The sequence below is a fragment of the Haliotis rufescens genome, unplaced genomic scaffold, assembly GCF_023055435.1.
Source record: "Haliotis rufescens isolate VD_foot unplaced genomic scaffold, xgHalRufe1.0.p SCAF_17, whole genome shotgun sequence".
Classification (NCBI taxonomy): domain Eukaryota; kingdom Metazoa; phylum Mollusca; class Gastropoda; order Lepetellida; family Haliotidae; genus Haliotis; species Haliotis rufescens.
In genome coordinates this window covers 2,140,788-2,150,946 of record NW_025963857.1, presented here as the reverse complement: position 1 = coordinate 2,150,946, position 10,159 = coordinate 2,140,788, and positions in this window count along the sequence as shown.

Genomic DNA, 10,159 nt, shown 5'->3' with positions numbered 1-10,159 from the left:
GGACCATACAACCCAAGCTGCCATATACCTTGGTGTTCTGTTAAAGTGGTGCTGGACCATACAATCCAAGCTGCCATATACCTTGGTGTTCTGAGTGGTGCTGGACCATACAACCCAAGCTGCCGTATATCTTGGTGTTCTGTTAAAGTGGTGCTTGACCATACAACCCAAGCTGCCATATACCTTGGTGTTCTGTTTGAGTGGTGCTGGACCATACAACCCAAGCTGCCATATACCTTGGTGTTCTGTTTGAGTGGTGCTGGACCATACAACCCAAGCTGCCATATACCTTGGTGTTCTGAGTGGTGCTGGACCATACACCCCAAGCTGACATATACCTTGGTGTTCTGTTTGAGTGGTGCTGGACCATACAACCCAAGCTGCCATGTACCTTGGTGTTCTGTTTGAATGGTGCTGGACCATACAACCCAAGCTGCCATGTACCTTGGTGTTCTGTTTGAGTGGTGCTGGACCATACAACCCAAACTGCCATATCCCTTGGTGATCTGTTTGAGTGACGCTGGACCATACAACTCAAGCTACCATATGCCTTGGTGTTCTGTTTGAGTGGTGCTGGACCATACAACCCAAGCTGCCATGTACCTTGGTGTTCTGTTTGAGTGGTGCTGGACCATACAACCAAAGGTGCCATGTACCTTGGTGTTCTGTTTGAGTGGTGCTGGACTATACAACCCAAGCTGCCACATACCTTGGTGTTCTGTTTGAGTGGTGCTGGACCATACAACCCAAGCTGCCATATACCTTGGTGTTCTGTTTGAGTGGTGCTGGACCATACAACCCAAGCTGCCATATACCTTGGTGTTCTGTTCGAGTGGTCCTGGACCATACAACCTAAGCTGTCATATACCTTGGTGTTCTGTTTGTGTGGTCCTGGACCATACAACCCAAGCTGCCATATACCTTGGTGTTCTGTTTGATTGGTGCTGGACCATACAACCCAAGCTGCCATATACCTTGGTGTTCTGTTTGAGTGGTGCTCGACCATACAACCAAAGCTGCCATGTACCTTGGTGTTCTGTTTGAGTGGTGTTGGACCATACAACCCAAGCTGCCATATACCTTAGTGTTCTGTTTGAGTGGTGCTGGACCATACAACCCAAGCTGCCATATACCTTGGTGTTCTGTTTGAGTGGTGCTGGACCATACAACCCTAGCTGCCATATACCTTGGTGTTCTGTTCGAGTGGTCCTGGACCATACAACCTAAGCTGTCATATACCTTGGTGTTCTGTTTGTGTGGTCCTGGACCATACAACCAAAGCTGCCATATACCTTGGTGTTCTGTTTGAGTGGTGCTGGACAATACAACCCAAGCTGCCATATACCTTGGTGTTCTGTTTGAGTAGTGCTCGACCATACAACCAAAGCTGCCATGTACCTTGGTGTTCTGTTTGAGTGGTGTTGGACCATACAACCCAAGCTGCCATATACCTTGGTGTTCTGTTTGAGTGGTGCTGGACCATACAACCCAAGCTGACATATACCTTGGTGTTCTGTTTGAGTGGTGCTGGACCATACAACCCAAGCTGCCATATACCTTGGTGTTCTCAGTGGTGCTGGACCATACAACCCAAGCTGCCATATACCTTGGTGTTCTGTTGGATTGGTGCTGGACCATACAACCCGAGCTGACATATACCTTGGTGTTCTGAGTGGTGCTGGACCATACACCCCAAGCTGACATATACCTTGGTGTTCTGTTTGAGTGGTGCTGGACCATACAACCCAAGCTGCCATGTACCTTGGTGTTCTGTTTGAATGGTGCTGGACCATACAACCCAAGCTGCCATGTACCTTGGTGTTCTGTTTGAGTGGTGCTGGACCATACAACCCAAACTGCCATATCCCTTGGTGATCTGTTTGAGTGACGCTGGACCATACAACTCAAGCTACCATATGCCTTGGTGTTCTGTTTGAGTGGTGCTGGACCATACAACCCAAGCTGCCATGTACCTTGGTGTTCTGTTTGAGTGTTGCTGGACCATACAACCAAAGGTGCCATGTACCTTGGTGTTCTGTTTGAGTGGTCCTGGACCATACAACCTAAGCTGTCATATACCTTGGTGTTCTGTTTGTGTGGTCCTGGACCATACAACCCAAGCTGCCATATACCTTGGTGTTCTGTTTGAGTGGTGCTGGACAATACAACCCAAGCTGCCATATACCTTGGTGTTCTGTTTGAGTGGTGCTCGACCATACAACCAAAGCTGCCATGTACCTTGGTGTTCTGTTTGAGTGGTGTTGGACCATACAACCCAAGCTGCCATATACCTTGGTGTTCTGTTTGAGTGGTGCTGGACCATACAACCCAAGCTGACATATACCTTGGTGTTCTGTTTGAGTGGTGCTGGACCATACAACCCAAGCTGCCATATACCTTGGTGTTCTCAGTGGTGCTGGACCATACAACCCAAGCTGCCATATACCTTGGTGTTCTGTTGGATTGGTGCTGGACCATACAACCCGAGCTGACATATACCTTGGTGTTCTGAGTGGTGCTGGACCATACACCCCAAGCTGACATATACCTTGGTGTTCTGTTTGAGTGGTGCTGGACCATACAACCCAAGCTGCCATGTACCTTGGTGTTCTGTTTGAATGGTGCTGGACCATACAACCCAAGCTGCCATGTACCTTGGTGTTCTGTTTGAGTGGTGCTGGACCATACAACCCAAACTGCCATATCCCTTGGTGATCTGTTTGAGTGACGCTGGACCATACAACTCAAGCTACCATATGCCTTGGTGTTCTGTTTGAGTGGTGCTGGACCATACAACCCAAGCTGCCATGTACCTTGGTGTTCTGTTTGAGTGTTGCTGGACCATACAACCAAAGGTGCCATGTACCTTGGTGTTCTGTTTGAGTCGTGCTGGACTATACAACCCAAGCTGCCACATACCTTGGTGTTCTGTTTGAGTGGTGCTGGACCATACAACCCAAGCTGCCATATACCTTGGTGTTCTGTTTGAGTGGTGCTGGACCATACAACCCAAGCTGCCATATACCTTGGTGTTCTGTTCGAGTGGTCCTGGACCATACAACCTAAGCAGTCATATACCTTGGTGTTCTGTTTGTGTGGTCCTGGACCATACAACCCAAGCTGCCATATACCTTGGTGTTCTGTTTGATTGGTGCTGGACCATACAACCCAAGCTGCCATATACCTTGGTGTTCTGTTTGAGTGGTGCTCGACCATACAACCAAAGCTGCCATGTACCTTGGTGTTCTGTTTGAGTGGTGTTGGACCATACAACCCAAGCTGCCATATACCTTAGTGTTCTGTTTGAGTGGTGCTGGACCATACAACCCAAGCTGCCATATACCTTGGTGTTCTGTTTGAGTGGTGCTGGACCATACAACCCAAGCTGCCATATACCTTGGTGTTCTGTTCGAGTGGTCCTGGACCATACAACCTAAGCTGTCATATACCTTGGTGTTCTGTTTGTGTGGTCCTGGACCATACAACCCAAGCTGCCATATACCTTGGTGTTCTGTTTGAGTGGTGCTGGACCATACAACCCAAGCTGCCATATACCTTGGTGTTCTGTTTGAGTGGTGCTCGACCATACAACCAAAGCTGCCATGTACCTTGGTGTTCTGTTTGAGTGGTGTTGGACCATACAACCCAAGCTGCCATATACCTTGGTGTTCTGTTTGAGTGGTGCTGGACCATACAACCCAAGCTGACATATACCTTGGTGTTCTGTTTGAGTGGTGCTGGACCATACAACCCAAGCTGCCATATACCTTGGTGTTCTCAGTGGTGCTGGACCATACAACCCAAGCTGCCATATACCTTGGTGTTCTGTTGGATTGGTGCTGGACCATACAACCCGAGCTGACATATACCTTGGTGTTCTGAGTGGTGCTGGACCATACAACACTAGCTGCCATATACCTTGGTGTTCTGTTTGAGTGGTGCTGGACCATACAACCCGAGCTGCCATGTACCTTGGTGTTCTGTTTGAGTGGTGCTGGACCATACAACCCGAGCTGCCATATACCTTGGTGTTCTGTTTGAGTGGTGCTGGACCATACAACCCAAGCTGCCATATACCTTGGTGTTCTCAGTGGTGCTGGACCATACAACCCAAGCTGCCATATACCTTGGTGTTCTGTTTCATCTGTGCTGGACCATACAACCCAAGCTGCCATATACCTTTGTGTTCTGTTTGAGTGGTGCTGGACCATAGAACCCAAGCTGCCATATACTTTGGTGTTCTGAGTGGTGCTGGACCATACAACCCAAGCTGCCATATACCTTGGTGTTCTGTTTGATCTGTGCTGGACCATACAACCCAAGCTGCCATAATCCTTGGTGTTCTGTTTGAGTGGTGCTGGACCATACAACCCTAGCTGCCATATACCTTGGTGTTCTGTTTGAGTGGTCCTGGACCATACAACCTAAGCTGTCATATACCTTGGTGTTCTGTTCGAGTGGTCCTGGACCATACAACCCAAGCTGCCATATACCTTGGTGTTCTGTTTGAGTGGTGCTGGACCATACAACCCAAGCTGCCATGTACCTCGGTGTTCTGTTTGAGTGGTGCTGGACCATACAACCCGAGCTGCCATATACCTTGGTGTTCTGTTGGATTGGTGCTGGACCATACAACCCAAGCTGCCATATACCTTGGTGTTCTGTTTGATCGGTGCTGGACCATACAACCCAAGCTGCCATATACCTTGGTGTTCTGTTTGATCGGTGCTGGACCATACAACCCAAGCTGCCATATACCTTGGTGTTCTGTTTGAGTTGTGCTGGACCATACAACCCAAGCTGCCATATACCTTGGTGTTCTATTTGATCGGTGCTGGACCATACAACCCAAGCTGCCATATACCTTGGTGTTCTGTTTGATCGGTGCTGGACCATACAATCCTAGCTGCCATATATCTTGGTGTTCTGTTTGATCGGTGCTGGACCATACAACCCAAGCTGCCATATACCTTTGTGTTCTGTTTCATCGGTGCTGGACCATACAACCCTAGCTGCCATATACCTTGGTGTTCTGAGTGGTGCTGGACCATACAACCCAAGCTGCCACATACCTTGGTGTTCTGTTTGATCGGTGCTGGACCATACAACCCTAGCTGCCATATACCTTGGTGTTCTGAGTGGTGCTGGACCATACAACACTAGCTGCCATATAGCTCGGTGTTCTGTTTGATTGGTGCTGGACCATACAACACGAGCTTCCATATACCTTGGTGTTCTGTTTGTGTGGTGCTGGACCATACAACCTAAGCTGCCATGTACCTTGGTGTTCTGTTTGTGTGGTGCTTGACCATACAACCCAAGCTGCCACATACCTTGGTGTTCTGTTTGATCGGTGCTGGACCATACAACCCTAGCTGCCATATACCTTGGTGTTCTGAGTGGTGCTGGACCATACAACCCAAGCTGCCATATACCTTGGTGTTCTGTTTGAGTGGTGCTGGACCATACAACCCAAGCTGCCATATACCTTGGTGTTCTGTTTGTGTGGTGCTGGACCATACAACCTAAGCTGCCATGTACCTTGGTGTTCTGTTTGAGTGGTGCTGTACCATTGAACCCAAGCTGCCACATACCTTGGTGTTCTGTTTGAGTGGTGCTTGATGTTTTGCTGGATAAAGATTCGGTCACTGTTTGAAGACGTGCAATTTGTTTCTTTGGCAGAAACCGACGATGTTATTCCTACAAAATTGAATTAAAGCTACAAAACCATATCCATAATCAAAAGAACACTCCACAAAACATGCAGAGTCCACTCTGCCGACTAAACTGTAAGCATGTGTCTGAGTCACCCTCAGAAAGTGATGATACCAGGTGTTCCGGAAATGGAAGTGTATCCAGCCCCACCGGTGGCCCCCGTCACATACACATGCAAAGGCGAGGCATTTATTTCAGGACATCCAGCATTTCTTTCTTTGAAAAACATCAAAGTGGTAAACGTCTAAGACCTGCATGACTTCAATAGAGCTTCACTCCGACATTAAACTGACACGCCCTGATATTACTGAAATATTGTTCAAAGCAGCGTTAAACGAAATCTCATGAATTCACTCATTCAGGACTAGGGGTCACAGTTGTCAAAGGCGCCCGATTTTCTTCTGCATACAGTTGCATCAAGGCCTGCCAAAATCCTTCATTTGTGGGTTGGAATCTCAGATCTGCCCTTTATAATATTTCTGGGTTTGTCAGCACCATACGCAAGCTCGCTGGTTTCCAAAGTCACCTGAATCACTTACTCAAGTCATCCTTACCATCATAATTGCTTATCCTGAATCCCGATCCCAGGCTCCTGTAATGCTTATCTCAAGAGCCGGCTCAAAAGGAGATCAGGTAGCCAGGCTCCGTGACATGTGATCAAGGCCTCACGTCGCACCTTGATACTCATGCTGTCGATCACTGGTCCAGACTCGATTGATGGATCGATCACGTGATACAGCTGGACTATAGCAGACTAGCGCAGAACAACATTCACTCACTGCGTGGTATCAGAAATATTTTTGAACACTCATATAGGTAATTTAAAATGATATAATTCTTTAAATTGATTTTAAAATGAACAAAATTATATCGCAAAAGTTAAGAAAGTCATTCAAATAATGCTGCACAAAGTGCAAAACACAATTCATCACCATTCTACCATGACGATTTCCGTGGCGATACCAAATGCAAGGAGTTGTGTGCCATCGGATGAATCCCGTGTTTTTTTCAGGAAGACGGCTATGTGGAGTCCGGCAACAAACAAGCACTTACATTTTATGCAAATTGTGTGATTTGCGGGTGCTACCTGTAGTTATAGTAGTTGGTTTGTTGTTTAACGCTGCACTCAGCAATATGACGGCGGTCTGTAAATAATCGAGTCTGGATTAGACAATCCAGTGATTGACATCATTGACGTATATATCATATATTTAGTGAGTCAATGTATAGCTACATGTACTATACTTCAAAACTAAAAACATGTATTTACAAAATGAATCACTGTGGATTCAACTATGTTGCATCCATCAACTTGAAGAATGTTCATTTATTCGTCCTACAACGATATGTACTGATCTTCTTTTTAGCTAAAAAACAGTATTTATAGGAAGTCATCGAGTCATACTAAAAGGCTGGAAGATCGAAAGTAACTCGTGACCTAACTTCCTCTCTTTGGAATTCCCTTACTGCATATGTCAAAAGCACAACGTATGCATTAAACGTATCAATTAATTAAATTAAATTAATCAAATGCTGTGTACTACTCTGCTTTATTTACACGGCCTCTCGACGTCTCCCGTTAATACACCGCATTTTATAACTGCCACTTGGCAGATGTCGTCGTTCTTGATCACGGTATAACACGCATGTTTGCATGGACTTACCACAGCCATAGTAATAAGATCACTTTGTAGAAAGGTAACCAGAAGATCTAAATTAATGAGAACATTTGACACCAGAAGTACAGTTTCCCTCTACACCGCCGTGGATGACCGAACTGGCCTCAGACCACAATGATTTGCTATCTACAGCGACATGACGGCCCACCATAATGAATGCTGACGACACTACTTTGTTGACTGTCTCTTATAAAGGCCTGCAAAATCTTCTTGATGTCGTTCAAAACTATGCTGATAGGTGGCAGCTTAAATATAATGTAAGCAGGAGTGCAGTTCTGTACTTTGGATGCTGAAACAATAAGGTTCAAACCACTTATGTATCAATTGGTGATATGCATGTTGCATAAAGGAAATCTATTGAATATGCAGGTGTATATCATCTCTTGAACGTACAAAATCTGCATGTGAAGAGTTGCGTGTACTCATCAACACTAATCATAATAATGGGTTGTATTTTGGTGGTCTCCATCCTATATCTGCAGCACGTATCTCGGAGGGGGAAATCGTATCATGTGGCCTCTATGAAATGCTTGAAGTTGTACGTCAATTTTGTAAAAACGTTCAGGGGCAACACAGGCGCACTCCCAGTATTGTTGTATTGGATGCTATCGGCATCATGCCACTACAGTATTACATAGATAAAAGAGCACTCTACTTCTTAGGAAAGCTATCTAATGCACAGTGTAACTGTGTTTTAAAAGTATTGTTTCTAAACTAGTGTCCAAAAGAAACGATACCAACTTATTTTCAAAATTGTTTTTTACTAAGTGAATTGTCAAGTATGAAAACATGCCAATTCGTATTGCACATCCCAAACACAGCATAGTCGATAAAAAATACCGGGAACACGTGAATTTCGTGAAAGTGGCATTTCCCTCTCTAGCATGTTCTGCACGTGCAGAAAAACTTATAAAACGGCTGATCAGACACGTTGATATCACAGCAACACAAAGAACACAAGATATGCCACGTTTGACAGCAATCGAGAGAGAGAGAGAGCCGTTGGAATGGTCCAACAAGGAGCGTCACACGTCGACGTCGCCAGAAGGTTGGGCTGCGCACGCATCACTATCACCAGGTTGATGCAGCGGTTACGTCAGACAGGTCAGACGTCAGACAGGCCCAGGAGTGGAAGACCACGAGTAACCACGCCCCGTGAAGATCGTTACATCCGGGTATTACACCTGAGGAACCGCACCGTAACAGCGACGTCCACGGCGGCTACAGCACTGGGACACAGGATCAGTCGACATACCGTCTACAGGAGACTACGGCAGTATGGTATCCGGCCACGTCATCCCTACCGCGGACCGCTCCTGACGCCTCGACACCGGAACAACAGACTGATCTGGGCCAGGCGAGTTCGACGTTGGCAACGGCGGGACTGGGCACGTGTTATGTTCTCTGATGAGAGCAGATTCCTCATCTTCAGAAACGATGGGCGGCAGCTTGTATACCGACGATTTGGTGAACGTTTGGCGCCTAACTGTATCCAACAGGTCCGGCCGTTTGGAGGTGGAGGGTTAATGGTTTGGGATGGCATATGTGGTGACGTCAAAACGATGCTTGTCGTAATTCGTGGAAACCTGAATGCACAGCGTTATCTTGATGACATCCTACGGCCTGTTGTGGTGCCCTTTATTCAGCAACAGCCTCGTGGACTTCTTTTCCAACATGACAATGCAAGGCCACACACAGCAAGATTGACACAGAACTTCCTTGCCAACGCCAACGTACAGGTTTTGCCGCGGCCCGCATGTTCACCGGACATGAATCCCATCGAGCACTTATGGGACCACCTCGATCGGCATACCGACGTCGCCGTGTGCCTCCAGTCAACGTCCAGGACTTGGAACGATGTCTCCTCGAGGAATGGCAACGCATCACCCCCAACGTCATCAGACGTTTGACGTAATCAGTCCGTAGGCGTGTTCTGGCATGTATTGATGCTCACGGTGGACATACCCGCTACTGACTTGACTTTGAGACGTGAGGTGTGACATTTTCCGTTGTTTCTGTGATCAGTGCTCTAACGAAATGTTCATTTTTCGACCCCACCCATCTTTGAAGGCTTGTCATATTAGTTGTACAGATTTTATTGAAATGAAATTTTTGTACAGATGTTTTGAAAGGATTTCTCAAAAGCATAACACCAATCCTAAACTTCTGCATTGTTTAGTTTTTCTTTTATGTCGTTGCCAACAGGTGGTATCGTTTCTTTTGGACACTAGTTTAGTTCCCCTGGGTCAATTTATCTGCACAGATAGTTTTACATGCAATGTATGGAGTAGAAATTCTCCGAAATATAACATGCTACAGCATGAATAGAAGTATAACCTAAATGATACAATTGTTAACTACAGTAAAGTACGGTTATAACGAACTCAAAGGGACTACTAATTTTAGTTCGTTATAACCGTAGTTCGTTATAAGCATATATACAGCATAACTACAGCAACTAGTCGGGACCAAAAAGTAAGTTCGTTATATCCGTAAGTTCGTTATAAGCGTGTTCGTTATAACCGTAGTTTACTGTACGTCAATAATTGTTAATTTATTAATAAGAAATGCTGGTCCAAGGCAGTGAATTATACTTTTAAATCTCATCGAGATGGTGTATTTTAAGTCCACCTTAATTCAAGACTCAGTCTGTCAAGATATGTTAGTATAAGATCAAGTAATAAACACTATCTCTGGAAACTAGCCGTGGAGAAGTATGACAATTTAACTAATATTGCAAGACTTGTGTTCTACGGATCAGCTGA